This window comes from Rhipicephalus microplus, chromosome 3 (genome assembly GCF_043290135.1).
Source record: "Rhipicephalus microplus isolate Deutch F79 chromosome 3, USDA_Rmic, whole genome shotgun sequence".
In the NCBI taxonomy this organism is placed as follows: domain Eukaryota; kingdom Metazoa; phylum Arthropoda; class Arachnida; order Ixodida; family Ixodidae; genus Rhipicephalus; species Rhipicephalus microplus.
In genome coordinates, this window is record NC_134702.1 from 66,663,863 (window position 1) to 66,674,598 (window position 10,736).

Genomic DNA, 10,736 nt, shown 5'->3' on the forward strand with positions numbered 1-10,736 from the left:
CGCAGAAATCACAGATTGGACTGAGTTTAGGAAACGAGATCTTCCACCCGACTCTGTACCGAACTCAATAGAGGCATGGTCGGAGTACATAAAGTCGGTACACGCCATCACTACGAAGAAAATAGCCAGAACCGTAGAGACGCCAGCAGTAGACAGCCGTCTGGTACACCTATGGGAGAGCAGGCGCAGCCTACTAAAGCATTGGAAACGTCAACGCCTGAATAGGACACTACTGCGTAGGATCGCTGCTCTTGCAGAAGAAGCAAACGACTATGCAAGTGAATGGGCTACCGAGGGATTGGTCAAGTTCTGCAGTTCACTTCAGAACACACTGAGCACCGCGAAAACTTGGTCCATCCTAAGAAATATTCTTGATCCAGACAAGTCCAAATCCACGACAAGCAGAACACCGCAGGAAATCGCAGAAACATTTGCGGGCATGGACGACGACCTCGTGAAAGCCCTCAAGGAGAGACATATTGGCCATAGTCCACCAAGTAATTCGGCTAATCACATGAGTTACAGTGGAGCTAGAAATGAGAAACTAGACGAGGCGATAACAAAGAAGGAGGTCTTTGCGGCAGCTCAGGCAGCCAAGAGGAACACAGCCCCCGGTGAAGACCAAATTACGAATGCGATGATAAGAAACCTTAGCGACAAAGCCATCGAAGGCATAACAAAACAATTCAATGAACACCACTGGCTCAAAGGGAAGGTCCCTGCAAAATGGAAAACCGCCAAAATTATAATCATTTCGAAACCCGGAAAAAAGCCTTCCCTGCAGGCGCTCAGACCTAAATCACTTACGTCATGTATGGGGAAGCTTTTCGAACGGGTCGTTCACACCAGACTTCAGGATTTCATAGAGGACAGGGGGCTGTTTCCGGCCACCATCTGGGCTTCCGCAGTGGTCTCTCAACACAGGACGCTTTCCTCCTGATACAAGAAGAGGTCCTCAAGGGCGTTCCCAAAGATGGAGAGCATTTGCTGCTTGCTCTAGACTTAAAGGGAGCATTTGACTATATCTCTCATGAAGCTATACTCTCAGAGCTAAGTATAATTGGTTGCGGGGAAAAGATATATAACTATATAAAAGATTTTCTCACCGATCGGGAGGCGACAATTGGTATCTCAAGCGTTAGGTCTGAGAAAGGCCGCCTCCCATCAAACATTTGAAAATTTTTAGGCGGCGGATTGAGCAACACTTATAGGTTGGTCTGGTGCCCTGGACATGCAGGCATACAGGGTAACGAGAGGGCGGACGCTCTAGCTCGAGCGCTCACGAACCGAGCGGAGCAGCAGCTGTTACCACCACCCAGCAACGACGGCTTTCGCGAGGAGGAGGAAAACGACCCGGCTCGGATGGCTCCGTGAGAGCTTCTTGCTCACCAGCGATGCACGCCGCAGAAATATGGCGCCCCCCTCAAATCTCTTAAAGGGGAAGACGCCATAGACCTCCGTAAAATTCAAATGGGAGTTTATCCACATTTATTACGACTGCACAAAATTCATCCAACTTTGTATGAGCGCGATTGCCCGTGGTGTCGTGACTCGCCACCGACCCTTCACCATATCTCGTGGAGTTGTGCTAAACGGCCAAATGAACTTGATCGCTTACAGTGTATGTATAGAATGGATAACTCTTTGGAGCAGTGGGAGGCACTCCTCGCTAGCTCGGACCTGGAGGTGCAACTAGCACTCCTGGACCACGTCCAGCAGGCGGCGCAAGCCAGTGGAGCCTTGGACATGGGGCCTCACCCATCTAGCTCCTAAACCCCTTATTTTTCAACCAAATAAAGTTATTTCTCTCTCTCTCTCTCTGTCTGTGCCACTGGTGGCCACTGGTTGTGCTTCAAAACGCTTCGCCGCACTTGAACGCTGCCTGTTTCACACTGAAGATGACTGAAAAAGTGACAATCGTGGAGGTCGACTTCACACAAATGCATGGGGTGCCTCGACGCATGTTTTCTCAACTTTATGACATCGGCGGCGTCTACAGCGGCGCAGCTGCCAACGGCGTCTCGTCGGCGTCTCTCCGCTCTACGGCGGCTCTAGTGAGAAGCGTGGGACGCGGGGCAAAATACCAAGTCGTGGCGGCATCACCTCTCTCAAAGAATGGCAACATACTGAAGAGGGGCGCATGCATTGAGGCAAAATACTAAAGCAGAAAGAAGTAGCGAAAAGCGATATGGATGATTCCCTCCTCGATTATCTTACCGCAGTATAAATATACTCCCGATCTCTTCACTTCGATGATTTCGTCCTGCCTATTGTGCACGCCTAATTGATAGAGGCGTTTTGCGCTAGAAATCATAGAAGAGCATTTAAAGCTTTATTGAGCCTAGGCATTCGGGCACGTACGTTACAGGGTCCCCGCATTACCCCACTGCGTTAACCGTTCATGAGTTCATGTACTTTAACACGAATTCGTGGTAATATCGAGCACCCCTCTGAAGCTGTTCCGAATGGGAGTGTTTGGCTTATTTTATCTCGAAGCTGCACCAGTTGTGCATGGCAGCTATGTAGATGATGATTATTAGGGTGCTACAAAATGATTGGAATGTGAATTTCGCTTTGATGCATTGACTATTACCAGTGACTTCAGATTATTACCAGTGACTTCAGCGACACTGTGCGCAAGTTGCTCCCGCTTATCGCCTTTTGAAGGCTTCACATAACAGGAATCTCAAATGACACGCATCGAAGAGCTCAACTACAGGGAGTTCACAACAGATGGCGTTAAATACTTGACGACAGTAAATCTGACAGCGTATTGCTGTTTGACGCCCGACCAGGCTTCCCGTGTAGAAAATACTCCCAGCAAATTAAATCCCGGAATCTACGTGACCCATTGGGCTGGAATGTATGCACATTAACTCCCCCTGGGAAGCCCACCAATTATAGGGGAGCTGGGATTCAAAGTGTCTGGAATTATAACGAAGGAATCCTTGGATGCCTCATCAAACGGGAAATTTAATGCGTAGGTGGCGTCTCGCATCCCGCGGTCGTCGGGCACCAGTCCTGTGTAAGATCATCAAGAGATGACGCTGCCGTCTAACGTCACGATGACGCCACAGATTGCCCAAATTGGTCACATCATCATGACGTCAGCCCGACGTTACTGTGACGTCCCGTGACGTAACGTCACATGGTGACATGATCATACGCATTGTAGCTTGGTCAAAGGTGCTCTGATACGGGAAAAATGCGAAACCGGGTGAGGTGCCTCCGATCTTGGTGGTAGTAAACTTTCAAATGGTGCCGGAGCAGTATCAACACATCGCTTCATGGGGTCGCTTTAACTTGAGATGAGCAGAAACATTTTTACAGCGTTCGTGGAAAGTATCGGGGATGCGATGTGTAGTATCGCGCGTCGGACGCGACGCACGGAGAACACAGGGCATGGCGCTAAAGCGCCGGCCGTCAAGAAGTATGCAGCAGCTGGTAGCCAGGCAGGAACTCCTTTATTAGATACAATGTCGCACATATATACACAGGATAGCACCCCCTAAGTGCGAAAATACTTTGCATGAAACCGAAACTAGCTAACACACCACATCACGCCCCCCCTCCCCTAGATTGAAAAGGACATGTGGCTCTAGGATCCTTATACAAGGAATAATGCAGATTATCATTATTTTGAATTATTATTATAATTATTATTGGCACACAAGTAACTTGTATAACGTTATACAATTTTTATAGAAGGAGTGGTATGACACACAGAACTTGTGCAACCTTAAACTACTGTATTGACAACCTTAACACCCCCCCTCCTTTTGTTGTAAAGTAACCAATTGAAGAAGAGAAAAGTGGCATGAGAAGGGAAAAAAACATAGCTATGTACACAGCGCACCATGGCTGAAAACACTTATACAAACAAAATAGAAAAAAAACACTGCTTACCAAAGTACCAAGCGGCAGACAACCCTTATAAAATAAATAAGTGCACAACATCGGGCTAAGGTGCAGCAGCAACAGGATGATGTTTAATAGTTGCTTGCTTTTCATGCAGTGTTTCGCTGGTCTTGCTGATCTCAACTTCTGGGATGTTACGAGCTCTGACATCGGTTCGCATGGTTCTGCCCAGTCATTTCTGGCTGGGCACGTGGACGTCACCGAGTGTTTGCCATGGGACTGCCATATCAGTCCGCTATGGAACGGCGCCTGCGCATCAGCCTTCAAGCTGCCGCAATTCAACGATCGTGGCCACCCTCTACTTGACCAGCCATTAATCGACAACTGCGGGACCGTGACGTCATTCACCACAAGAATTATAAAGCCACTACCCGAGGATCGTCTCTTCAGTGGGCTAAGGTGCAGCAGCAACAGCACGATGTTTAATCGTCGCTTGCTTTTCATGCAGTGTTTCACTGGTCTTGCTGATCTCAACTTCTGGGACGTCACGAGCTCTGACACCGGTTCGCATGGTTCTGCCCAGTCGTTTCTGGCTGGGCATGTGGACGTCACCGAGTGTTTGCCATGGGACTGCCATGGGACTGCCAGTGGGCACGGGAGCAGCGCCAACGGTGTCGCATTCACCCGTGTTGTTTTCACCATGCAGGCTTTGCTTGCATTGCTCGTGTCATGGCTGCCCGTGGTATCGTGGTGCTCCGATTGCTCGTACGCACTCCCGCAAAACGTGGTTGGAAACAGCCACTACGCCTGCGTGCAGCTCCTAGGAAGACCTGACAACGCAACTTTCATCGACCCCGACACGTAGATGGAACTCGACCTTCGGTTCCCAGCCCAATCTTCAGCGACATCATCTTCCCCAGCACACATATACGAGCTGCCCCCCCCCCCCCCCCGGCAGGCTTCAGTGGGCACGGGAGCAGCGCCAACGGCGTCGCATTCACCCGTGTTGTTTTCACCATGCAGGTGTGTAACAAGTATTCATTGCATGCTAGAAAAAATGATGATCGATTCCTATTGCTGTTCCCGTGCCCACGGGTGTTGTGCGAGACCGTTGCTGAGTGTTTTTCTATGGCCTCATTACTGCTGTGTTCAGGTGACGTAGAAGAGAATCCCGGGCCTACTACTCGCTCTGAATCATTGTTAGATGTTGAGTCATTGCCTGATAACCCCGCTGAACAAATGAAAATTGTGTTTCAACTGCTGAAAGACATTCATTTACGCTCATCTCAAAGTTCGAAGAGTCAAGCTGAATTAGTAACAGAAGTAAAAACGATTAGGACCGGCCAAAAAGGAATCGAAACAACAATGACAAATATACAAAGCCGATTAGATCAAATTGAAAGCAAGTTAAAGGATCTCGATGCTTAAGTGATCGACTATCTACCGCCGAGAAATCTGTAGAAGAACTAACCACTGAAAATAACCTTTTGCAGTTGCGTCTAAACGAACTAGAAGACCGGTCTCGCCGTAACAACTTAATATTTCACGGTATCCCTGACGCCAAAGAACCCTGGAAAGAAACTGAGTCGAAGTTAAATACCTTACTAGCCGATGCAGATATGTCTCTCCCCAGTAACGCCATCGAACGGGCCCACCGTCTCGGTACATACTCCCCTAACAAGTGTCGCCCTGTCATAGCAAAACTTGCCAGTTTCAAAACAAAAGAGCTTATTCTCTCGAAGCGAAAACATTTCAAAGAAAGTGACATATCTGTATCCGAAGATTATTCACCCTGCACTCGAATTGCTCGTAAAAGTTAATTGAATTTGGCAAAAGCTACCCCGGATCCCCCGATTTTCAACTGCGCTACACTAAATTGCATCTCAACCGCAAAATCTACATTTATAATGCAGCTAGCAATAGCATCGAACAACTTCCGTCAAGTAGCCGAAGCTCTGGTCCAACCAACGACACTTTGCTACGAACGTCACCGTAGGTAAACGCAAGGGGCAGTGGCCGACAGACTACGCCTCGTGTTTCTGTACTTTTTACTAACATAAGAAGCATTCTAAACAAACACAACTCATTATCAAGCGCAATAGACTCATGTTCTGCCCACATAATCGCATTAACTGAAACTTGGCTTCCTGAACACGTGCATGATTCGGAAACTTTTGTAAATGCGTCACATTTTACAGTCTATCGATGTGACAGAACGGAGCGCCGAGGTGGCGGAGTGTTGCTAGCTGTTTCGCGAGACATTCCTTCATCTCCCATTCATGTGAACAGTAACCTAGAAATATTTTTCTCGTTATTAACGCTCGGTCATCTCAAAGTAATCATAGGTGTGTGCTACCGCTCACCATCTTCGTCCTCTACGTTCGTTAACGAATTGCATGATTCTGTCAATATTATTATCAGTCGATTTCCATCGTATCCATTGTTCCTTCTTGGTGATTTTAACTTCCCAAATATCAAATGGCATACCTCCCCTCCGGTTTTATCACCCTCTTCAGCGCTTTATAAAGATTTCCTAGATTTTGTTCTGTCTTCTCTTTGTCACAGTTAGTTACCGAACCCACCCGAGTATCATTTACTACGACAAATACTCTTGATTTGATTTTAACCACCCATCCAGACTTTGTTTCAACTATTACCTGTTTACCAGGTATTAGTGACCACTCATTGCTCACCTTTGACTTACACGCTACCCCTCCTAAAAGCACCAGAATGAAAAAAACTATTTGCGATTACAAAAAAGCTAACTTCGATGCTATCAATCGTGAATTATCTGAATTTACCGACGTCTTTCTGACCGATTTTAACAACCGTTCCGTTCAGTCTAACTGGGACATGTTTGCTGCCGAAGTTCATCGCCTCACCGTGAAGCACATACCAACCTACACTATTGCTAGTCACTCACAATCGCCATGGTACAATACCACTATCAAACGCCTGTCTAACAAGAAAAAACGCCTTTATCGTTCAGCTAAGCGCTCGCCAACTAACGAACGATGGGCCGCTTATAATACCGCATCTAGTATTTACGTCAGGGCACTCAAACAAGCTAAAGATAACTTCGTCTCTAATGTATTGCCGTCAATGTTAAAAACAAATGTAAAAAAGTTCTGGCGCGTTATCAATCCCCCAAAAGATAATTACATCTTATTGCAAGACTCATCTGGTGACTCAGTTCCCATCAATCAGTGTGCAACAGCCCTCAACAACACATTTGCTGCCCAGTTTACAAAAACATCTGATGTTCCACTTCCTTCCACCTTATGCTACAATCACCTCCCCATGCCACCAATTTTAGTAGACATTTCTGGTATCGCTTCCCTTATCAACAAATTAGGCAACCATTCTTCCCCTGGTTATGATTCGATTAATAGTAAATTTTTAAGAAATACTGTAGAAATTAGTTCTATCATATTAGCCAAGATATTCCAGCAATCACTCGACACTTCTACTCTCCCATCTGAATGGAAAATCGGGAAAGTAGTTCCTATTCATAAATCTGGTAGTAAAAGTTCCCCTGCTATTTATCGTCCCATTTCCCTTACCAGTACGTGCTGTAAGCTATTAGAGCACATCATATTCACAAACCTTGTAAATTTTCTTGAAAGTAATTCCTTCTTCACGTCATCTCAGCACGGCTTTCGTAAATCATACTCCCGTGACACACAACTGGTATCATTTACTAACAGATTACACCGCATTTTGGACAACTCATCACAAGCTGATTGCATCTTTTTAAATTTTTCCAAAGCATTTGATAAGGTATGTCATAAACTTTTACTTCACAAACTAAGCCAACTGAAACTTGATCATAACGTGTTTAAATGGATTGAATGTTTTCTCACAAATCGCTCACAATTTGTTTACGCTAACGGGTATAATTCTTGTTTTACTGAAGTACACTCCGGCGTTCCTCAGGGATCGGTAATTGGGCCTCTCTTATTTCTAATTTATATTAATGACCTCCCCTGCCACATTAAATCCAGAATTCATTTATTTGCTGATGATCGCGTTATTTTTCGTGAGGTAAATAACATAACCGATTCGTGTACTCTTCAATCAGACCTTAACACTGTTGATAACTGGTGCCGTACATGGTTAATGGAATTGAACATAAACAAATGTAAAGTCATGCGCATGTCCCGCAGTGTTTGCAGTCAATTTACTTACTATTTAAACGACATACCTCTTGAATCTACTAACTCGTACAAGTACTTAGGCGTCCACATAACATCCAATCTCTCTTGGGCAATGCACGTCGAACAAATAATCAACAAAGCTAACCGTACGCTTGGGTACCTACGCCGTAACTTTTCCAAAGCTCCATCTTCATTGAAATTAGCCCTGTACAAAACATTAATACGACCTAAACTAGAATATGCTTCTTCGATTTGGGATCCCAGCCACATTAACTTAATTACATCGCTTGAGCTAGTTCAGAATAATTCCACACGCTTCATATTATCGAACTACAATCGCACTGCCAGTATATCAGCAATGAAAAATAATCTGTCCCTGCCTACCCTGTCACTTCGAAGAAAAGTTTCCCGCCTATCAACTTTTCATAAATTGTATCACCACCCCATCTTGCGCGACGAACTTATTTTGCAACCCCAGTATTTTTCCAACCGTGTCGATCACCGTCACAGGGTTGGAATTATCACTTATCGTACTAACACAGCTGCGCAGTCGTTCCTGCCTCGTTCTTCTCGCGAGTGGAACCACCTTCCTCCTGACATTGTTGCTATTAACGACAACCATCTTTTTCGTGATACCGTAGCTAACATTGTATACGCAGGACCTATTTAATGTATTTGTGTTTGTACGCTGACTTTTGCTTATATTCGTACTAACGCTGTATTTTTCCCTCCCCACCATGTACCATGTGTTATTCAATGTAATCCACTCCCCTCTGTAATGCCATTTGGCCCTGAGGGTATTATAAATAAATAAATAAATAAATAAATATCAGTCCGCTCTGGAACGGCGCCTGCGCATCAGCCTTCAAGCTGCCGCAATTCAACGATCGTGGCCACCTTCTACTTGACCAGCCATTAATCGACAACTGCGGGACCGTGACGTCATTCACCACAAGAAGTATAAAGCCACTACCCGAGGATCGTCTCTTCAGTGGGCTAAGGTGCAGTAGCAACAGCACGATGTTTAATCGTTGCTTGCTTTTCATGCAGTGTTTCGCTGGTCTTGCTGATCTCAACTTCTGGGACGTCACGAGCTCTGACACCGGTTCGCATGGTTCTGCCCAGTCATTTCTGGCTGGGCACGTGGACGTCACCGAGTGTTTGCCATGGGACTGCCATATCAGTCCGCTATGGAACGGCGCCTGCGCATCAGCCTTCAAGCTGCCGTAACTCAACGATCGTGGCCACCCTCTACTTGATCAGCCGTTCATCGACAACAGCGGGACCGTGACGTCATTCACCACAAGAAGTATAAAGCCACTACCCGAGGATCATCTCTTCAGTGGGCTAAGGTGCATCGGACGCGACGCACGATGTTTAATCGTATCTTGCTTTTCATGCAGGTATGTTACCTTTCCAATGCTGAATGCATTCGATCCGATGATCACTTTCTGTTGCTGCTGCCTTGCCCACGTAGACTTGTATTTTTATGCCACGTGTTATATTGCAAAAGTCGTCTCGTTCTGAGTAGTGATGTGGAACTAAATACGGGGCCTTTGAATAAGTCGGTGAATACCAGTAAAGGCAATACTTCTGGTAATAGACCTGTAACCCGAAATGCAGCTGGTTCCAATGCTCTCGACGAGGTTACTCATGCACCTTTTACTTCCGTACCTGTTGACACTGGCACTCCATCTATCTCTGAAATGTTATCTATACTTTTGGAGGGGCAAACTAAGCTAGCTCGTGATATTGCCGACACCAAGTCATTTCAACAGACGGTCGCCTGCCGTTTTGATGATTTAGAATCACGTGTTGATGCATTAGAATGGGCTGCCAAATCTAATGAGCATAATTCTGTGAGTAAATTCCGTTCTTAAATAAATTGCTTAACTTCTAAGATTAACGAACTGGTCTTAAAAAACGATGTCTTAGAAAATCGTTCAAGGCGTAATAATCTGATAATACACGGTATTTCAGAAGATCCGAATGAAAACGTTAGCACCCTGTTGGGCAGCGTTACTTCTGTATTCACTAATAGCCTGAAAATTGCCTGCCCTCAAATCGAGCGCGTACACAGAATTGATAAACCACGTACTGGCTACACACGACCCATTATTCTGAAGCTTTCGAACTTTGGTGAAAAATTCGCTGTCCTAAAGAATGCATCTAAACTCAAAGGCTCAAACGTGTTTATTACAGAAGACTTCTCTTCGCGGATTAGACACATTCGGAAAAGAATTTGGGAGGCATCACTTCCCTTTCGCAACGATGGCTCTGTGGTGAAGTTAAAATACGATCACGCGTTCATTGACAAGGTTCGTTACAACTGGGACGACGCCTCAAACACACTAGTGAAAGTCTCAGGTCAACCCCGTGGCCCTCGTTCTTCTGTCCCCACGTCCTCAAATGCCTCTTCATCCACTCCCTGACCTCGTTATAACCGTCAGGAACACCTTGTAGTTCTAAACGGTAATGCTCGTAGCATAGTTAAGAAACTTCCAGATCTATTGTTTCTTGTTGCAACGTATTCCCCTCGTGTTGTTGTCATTACTGAGTCTTGGTTACATAGTAACGTTTACGATTCTGAGTTTACTCCGCCCGGCTCTATTGCCATACGTAATGACAAGGCACATGGCATTGGCAGTGGCGTCGCTCTACTTATCCGCTCAGATATCCGCTTCTCGGTGTTGCCATCACCTCCAGAGACTGAATCCCTGT